This window comes from Athene noctua, chromosome 5 (genome assembly GCF_965140245.1).
Source record: "Athene noctua chromosome 5, bAthNoc1.hap1.1, whole genome shotgun sequence".
Lineage (NCBI taxonomy): Eukaryota > Metazoa > Chordata > Aves > Strigiformes > Strigidae > Athene > Athene noctua.
The window spans coordinates 54,050,405-54,058,694 of NC_134041.1; positions in this window are offsets into that span (position 1 = coordinate 54,050,405).

Genomic DNA, 8,290 nt, shown 5'->3' on the forward strand with positions numbered 1-8,290 from the left:
AATGCCTAAAGTGAAGGCTGTTTTTATATGTTTCACCTCAGCACCTCCTGCACTTCCATCTCTGAGCATGATCAATAAAGCTAAGATAAAGCTTCAAGGCAAAAATTGCTCATCTTTTTTTGTTTTTCTCCTCTAAAAGTTTGAATAAGCTCTGGTTTTAGCTAGATCTATTCAGAATTAAAAACTCAGTGCCTTTATTCAAAGGCAGCACCTCTGCAAACAATAACTGAAAAGCTTTGCGCTATACAGTCCCTCAAGCCTCTGCAGCCAGAGATTTTGCTTCTAGCAGCTGAGGAGTCCAAGTTGACACTCCTAAATGTGACGTGGCTAGAAAGTGAAGTTCCTTTTGAAGAACGCTAACACTAACTGATCACAGCATGGAGTTGTTCAGACTTCTGTTTTGGGACCAGACTTGTCCAACAGATACAAAGGGAATATCTGTTTGTTTGGCTCCTTCCTCTTTCAAAGCTCTGCTACTCTGTTGTGTAGATAATTCTCAGAGTAGCAGTAGTAATACAACTGTTTTCTCATAGCTTATTTTTCAAGTCTAGGAAGGCATTAGTACCAGCTGCCTTTTACTGCACTGAGAACATTTAAAAGATCTCTTGTGCACTTTCTCAGCATTATGAGAGTCTCTGTCCTCTAGCCATCTGCCTGCTTGACTCAAATGTATCATAGCAGAGTATTTCTGAGCTCTCTACAGATCTGTCAAATTGGTCAAAGTTGTTTGATGGATTGAAAAGTTATTTGACAGGAGATGAAGGCATAGACCCTCCTCTTCCCCCACTTCCCATATGCATGCATACAACTGACTGCATAGGAAACTGGCTAAAAATAGCCTAGTTTATGTTGCCATAATGAATTAATCATTTTAGAAAAAGGCAGGACTGCATGAAACTTTACTTGGAAGGGGTACAACAGGTTAAATGTTTGGTTGTAGCCACTGAACCAATATCTTGAGAAATCTTTCCAAACAAATGCAATCCAGATAACTACCAGACACTTATCTGATACCGTGTCAGTGGCACTCGGGGACAGACCTGAGTTATCTTTTAGACCTGCAGGCAAAGAACCATAACACAGAGTTGAGCAGAGAGGATGAAACCTGCTCAATAAGTGGGCAAATCCTGAACAGCATCCCATTCTGAGACCAGTGTTCACAGCTTGACTGTTAGTGGTACCTGACCAAATTAATGTTAGTGTGCCTGTAGGTCACCATATCCTCTGAGGTTGCTCTTGCTTTTTTATAGCACAGAGATTTCTGCCTACTTGAAATAAAGGAGATTCTGTCCTTGCTTGTGGATAAAATGTCATTAGATAAATTATTAGCTGTGAATTATTCTCCTGGCTTTACTGTCCTGCCTGCCTCTCTGGATGACTTAATCCTTGAAAAGTGCTAATTTGTATCAACACAAACATCACCCTGATTTGCATAGTAGCAAAACAACATTGTGCAGAATTGGGAAACAGAAATACATTCCTGTGTGGAATAAACGATTTTTCTAAGGTCTGCAGATGTTCAGTATTATCCATGCATCACAATTATGTATTTGGTTACCATGAAGGTGTGAGATACAGGGGTGTTTTATGTCAAATCCGTAAGAACTGCTTAATATAACAGTTACATATCCAGGCAGTGCATAAAAGGAGATATTTTTCTTATTCCCGTGGAAAAGGCTGCTTATTGCATTTGCATGTATTACCTGTCCAGTGAAATCTGTGAGTGTGCTGGGGGACCAGGGAGGCAGACTGGACCCACATTCATGAGCTTTTCATGAACTGAGTTTTCCCAAAAGTCAGGTATCACACAGGGGTAACCTGATTTCAGTTTTAAATGTCACAGTGAAACTTTATAGAGAGAGGAGCACCAGGCTGTAGGAAGTACAGCAGCTAATCCCACTGGAGAGACGTGGTACAGACATCTGTGCTAGTACATTCATCCAAGTGCTGACATGACAACTTGGGCAGATTGGCAGGACAGTCCACCTGAGAGAGCTCCTAGTAGACAGCAAGCAGCTGAAACAACCCCAGTCTGAAGGAACTACTCTGAGAGAGGTGTGTACCCCTCTGGGTTTAGAGAGGATTGCTAAGGATGAACTTCAGTGATTGGGGAATTTTAGGAAACTGAAAGAATTCTGAACTGTGTTTGAAAACCTTCATTAAAATGAAAAATTTCACAGTTAACATTGTATCTGCCATTCTTGTGTTCTTCTATTTGATGTATTTCCAAATTTCTAGCACTTAAAATGCTATTTTGAAGTTTTCAAATGAAGTGGCAGTCAATGCCTAATGTCACAGCAACTTTATGGGGCCAGATAGGAGGCCCTAACAGAATAATAGACAGTTACTGTGACTTCTGAGTTTATGGCTTAGAGACACAGATATAAACCAGCAAAATCTTTAAGTGTTACAAGGAGACTTTATGGGAAGCTTTTAATGACCAAAAGAGTAGTTTTATTGGACAATAAGGGAGAAGGAGGTAAATGTTACTTGTATTCTTGCCCCGAAAGAGAAATTGTAAATGCCTAAGACCTCTCCCCATAATTATTGAGGCAGCTTCTGCCATCTAAACATTTAAACAATAAATGCACAGGTCTTTAAGGTCTGATCATCTACTAAACTAGGGCAGTGGAGATGCTCTGCTACATTAGTTGTTTTAATCTTGCACTCACTCTCCCACACAGGCCTGACAGCACCAGAAGTTAAGAGCTACTGGAGGTTTTCTGGCATGTGATGACAGACTTGATTTGCTTTGTGTAACTTCATCGTATTCAGCTATTTATTCCCAATGTGCTGAAAAAATATCAAGAGTACACCACCACAAACTCATCTCTCTTCTCAGGGTTTATTTTAAAGTGGTAATAAAAACTGAGATTAGAAATGCCTCTAGCTGGAATAGAGTGTGCTGCTTTCTAAATCTAAGTAAAAAATCAGTCTTTTTTTGTGAAGTTTTTCCTGGGAGTTTTGATTTTAGAAGAGATTGAATGTTGAAGGGGAGAGAGACCTGGAACATGACATAGAGCAATTAACCATGCAGCAGCATGAGGGAATGGCTGGTATGCACACCATTTCCAGGCCCATGACCTAGGGCTTTCAGTGCACAAACCCTGTACTGTGCTGGTGGGGTACAATCATTAATAAAAGGCAGCTCCTTATTTTTTTTATATAAATAGAGTTATAAGTGACAGGCAATTGCATATTGATGAGACTGAGAGGACAAGACCAAGAGGTTTACTGTCAGTTCACATTCATGCGCTCATTAGCCAAGCTTGGGCTGACCTGTCCCTTTGCTTGAGGAGCGAAGGACTTCCCAGGACAGTGACTTTACACACAAACCAGGCATAAACAGTAGCCACATTGATGTGAGCTACCTAAATCTCCAGCTATAAAGCACATATTTAAGGTTTGAGCTGCAGGGTGGTTGTTAACCTCAGGTCTACAGGTGCGGGAAGCACATTTCTCGACTGCAGTGTAGCCATAATTATATGCTGAAACTCTAGGCTGATATACTTCCGATGAAAGCCAGTGTATTGGAATCAGGGCTTTAAGAAAGCCTAGAAATAAGGAAAACACAAGAACTTGAATCTCTAAAGAAAGAATCCAGATTAAAGCCTAGAGCAAAGCTGGTTTACTACTAGAAGAGGAGGCCAAAACCAATCTCTGGTGGCTGGGGTTGGCCTCTCTGTCTCTAGATCTGCCTATTCTGTGGCAGATAATACCGTGATAATGGCCATGGCATGGATCAAAAGTCTCCTAATTACCCTTCTGAAAAAGGATTTTGTATTGATGTTACCCCTTCTGTTACACAGCAACACAGAAGCATAAAAAATGCTCCAGGAAATCAACAGCTCAATGGAGAAAACGTTGCTGAGCTTGTCAGACTGAGTTTTAAAGCATGGTGCGTTTATTTTGAGGGTTTCATTTTTTTTGTAAATAACAAAAAATGCACTAAAACAACCAAGACTGCTGATGATACTGGGTCACAGCACTCACAAGCTCCATTTACCACAGTGTGTGGTTGACCCCGGGGAAACTGTAACTCCTGGCTAGGCAGACTCGTGCTGCAACTCTTAAGCCAGATGCTTCTCGGACCTGTTCAATGCCGATTCAGCCCCAGCGATCACTGGAAGGCAGAGTTCTTAATTAAAGCTGTGCAGATCATTCTGTGGGGCTGGAAGACATGTCACCAAGGAAGCAGTGGTGCTTTTATTACATGAATTCATAACTAGCTTTGGATTTCCTTCCAGAGCCAGAGCACATTAGAATATTAGCAAGGAGGTGCTATTCCTTTTAAACCAGGGAAAGGGGTTAAGCAGAAGGCTAAGTGGTGGTGGATGGTTGCTGGAACTTGGATGTGGAAACCTGTAAAACAAGCAGGTAAAGAGGATTCCTCTAGCTGAACTGGAAATTCAGGGGATTTCTGGTTCAGCCAATAAGGGTTACATCTACCAGCAATATTTAGCGCTTGCCACAAAAGGGGGTTTTTTGAGCAGAGATACCCAGAATAATTATTTTGAATTCCTGTGGATTCATATTCTCATGAAGTCTCACATCCCTGGTGTTATTCTGGAATAGCTATTCCACTTTATGTTCACACTGCATCTTATTCTGGAACAATTTCTACAGGCGGTCAGAAATCACAGGGAATCTTGCTGTTGTGCTCACTGTGCTAGGAATGCACCAGGCATATCCCCACTCCATCCTTCTGCTCTCAGAAACATTTTGGGGGGGGACTAGAAACAAAAGAGATTTCACACTTCAGATTTTGCACAATACTTCCTTTATTATAAATAAAGCTGCATGAGAAGATCATTACAAATTCAACAGTGTCCTGCTATAAAAGCAGCGGTTTGAGTACAGCATTGTCAATCAAGGAAACCTTAGTTTGGAGAATTCTGGTGTTACTGTCCATCTCAGCCACATTGCCAAGATTGATCTTCATACTACAGTTTTGCTTCTGAGCTAACATATTACACACACACCCCCAATCCTAAAAAAAGAGACAAGTAATAAATAAAGCTATTTACTGTGTAGGATCCTATGAGAACTAACCCCTCAATGACCAGCAGCTAAGCTGTTACAGGTGGGTAAAATCTTATTTCTTCACCACAGAGAAAACGTTGCAAAGGCTTTGCTTTAAAAATGTCTGATGAACAAGCACCAAATCCTGCTGCTTGAATACTAGATAAAGTTTTGGATCTCTTTCCTGAAATACATCTTTATACACACATAAGACCTGTATACAGAGCAACTCAGAGAGAAAGAAGCCATATTCTATGGTTGCCACATACCAAAGGGTGAACTACCAACAGCTCCCCTTAAAGATGTTCAGCTCCTGAACAACAATAATAACCTTAGACCATGACATTTCCTAAAGGCAAATGGCTCCTAAGGCTATGTTGTAGATCAGTGGCTGCTATCAAGCCACCGCTATTTCCATTGCTTTGACAGAGCCTATAATAAAATATTGAAACCACAAGTTGAGGGTGGAGGGAGTGGCTGGGAACCAGCAGAAGGCGATAGGAGTTCATCTGTTAAATTCACCTGGTTAGCAAATAGCAAGAACAGCACTGAGACACAAGAAAGGGGTCCAGAACAGGCACTTTATCCTTCCTTGGGATCCCTCATGGAGATAACAGGCATTACCAAAGAGATGTTGTGTATTTGTTACTCATGTGTCATATGCTGCTTGGTTTTAAGAGAATGTTATTCACTTCAAACTACAAAATCCCACTTCCACCCCCACCCTTTAAAGCTGCTTCCTTTGAGTGCCCAGCAAGACTTCAATCAAGGCAGAACTAAACATGGGCAGCACTAAAATGTCTTAGGACATTTTTAGTGGCTGACTGCTGATGGCACTGAACTGTCTTATAAACCTTTTTTATTAAATGTTAGTGTGGCCTTTTACTGATATGGCTAGTACTTGGTGGCAAAGATTTAATACAGGAGAGACAGGACAAGCCCAAGGAATGATGCTTCACATCGTGGCCTCCTTGTACCACTGCAGAGGTCTGATCCAGAGAAATGTTCTGTACCCACATCTCCTCAGATGGGACACATATATACCTCTGGTATACGGCTTACAAAGATCTCTGTCCTGAGGCTTATTGGAGCACATCTTATAATCACAGAGTGCTTCTCCCCCTGGATAGGTGTGAGTTGGTTCCCTCACAGCCTAAATGCACAGAAGACTTCTTAAAAGTTGCTCAGGGCGAAATGGGCATATTGCATGTAGGAAAATTAAGCCAAGTAATTTGTTTTCAGGGGAATCAAATCCATAAATTCCTTGGTTCAGCTCCAGCTTGGGTTCAACTAAACCCCATGGGAACACTTCAGGGTCAGTTTGGGCTTAAGAGAGAACAGGCAGAAAATGGGAACAAAAGATTCAATCCACTTAACAGTTTAGGTTCCATTTGAGTCTGAGCAGCAGTGCTCAAAGCTGTGTAAAGACGAGTTTAGGCATGTTTACAAGCCTGTAGGACTGGCATTACAAAGCTTTGTTCTGACATTTTAAGAGGGGAGTTAACTTACTCTGCTCAACAGCCTTTTCTTCTCATCCTCTCCTGTTCAACCTTATATAAAAGTTATTTTTCAACTCTGAATGTCATTTCCTGAGAGACCTGGGTCACAAATTTGTTTCTGTTCTTTGGACAGGCTAAATTTAGACTCCTGGCAGGAAACGGCAGAGAAATTTTTATTTTTCTCTGGCTGGGCTGGGAACACATTTAGAAGCAACTCTGACCACAACTGCTTCAGTACGACCTGCCTGCCAGCAGCCCATGCAAAGCTGGATTTGCTACAGGCACTGTGCAGTAAACCTGGGCAGGTAAAAATGGCAAATTGCTTGGGTTTGCAAATGACTTACACAGCTTCCAATGTAGCCTCCAGGTTCCAGTATTCAGCCACCCTCCCTGTACCTCTACTTGTCACTACCTGCTTGCCGTGTCCCCCAAGATTGTTCCTGCCCTCTTTCCTACTGAGGAAGGCTTGCTTGGTTGTGCTAACGAAAGCCAGGGGCTTACAGCACTCTTCAGCGTTAGCAATTAGTCCTGCCCTGTTGCTCTGGCAGCCCTGGCAGTCTCCCAGGCACTCATCATCAAGGGTGCTGAAGCAAGAACTGATGATCCAAGGTTCTTTCCTGCTGGCATTACCTACCAGCCTCTTCTATCCCATTTTGCTTCCTACCCCTTACCTTCTGCTCAGAAATATTACTTAACCACCCTATAGCTGTGATGATAAAAGTCAAGGGGAGCAGCGATTTGAGCAAGCAGCTAAAGAGCTCTCTGTCTGCACCTGAGCTTTCTTATAAACCAGGTGTGGAAATGGGAGTTACACCTTTCTCTGCGTTTGTGCATGAAGTGTCCCTCACTGGTGGAGGGACAGTCAAGAGCAGAGATCAAGGAGGTGGTGAAATGTTTTCTACCAGGAAAAGGGAGGACAGGACATGTCTGGAGAGTTTGCTTATCAACAGGCTGGATAATAAGCCTCGTGCTGTATGCTGTCCCTAGTAGTGATACAGGATTAAATCTGACGCATGTGACTGATAGAGAAGATTGATAAAAAGCTACCTGTGGAGTCATGGTAATACCATCCCTGATGGGTCCCACCACCCAGAACAACTACCCTCTTGTAAAGAGAATTCAGAGAAGCCTTAGTGTAAAACGCTGAAGGAAATCCCAGCGTAAGAAAATGGCAGGAAAGGCCCCTTAGCATTGGAGGCCAGGCCTCTGGGACCAGCACAAAGGCCCTCCGATCATGCACAAAGGAGGGTGAGGAGCTACTGAGTCCTCTCCTCCAGCAAAACTACCTCTCTGGGGCTGGGCAGTCCACCGGTACAGCACTAACATGCTACCTTCTAAGGGAGTTCAGGCACCTCCGTGTCTGTATTGGGTTTTTTTTAGCATATGCCTTGAGATCCTCCCCTGGCTTAAAAGCCCACAGAAGCTGTTATTCTCCCATTGTGCTCCCAGCTCAGCAAATTACAGTCTGCTAGCAGCAGCTACTCAGAGCCTCATCAGAGCAGCAGTCTTTAAAATGATTGAGGAGACCCTGTATGGAAGCAAACAGGTAGGTTTTGCCTGGGTATCTAGGAGCAGAAGGGATACAACACAAGACAACAAGGCAGCTGCAGAGACAGCACTGCCAAGATCTACTACATGTGCACCTCTTTCATCCCCTCCTCCTAACTCAGAGCCATCCTGCTGGCCTTGGCCTCATTAAAACCATGCTGGGAGAGTCACTCTCTCATTTGGAGGGTGATTGTTCCCTCCTGCTACCAGACTGCTGGGAT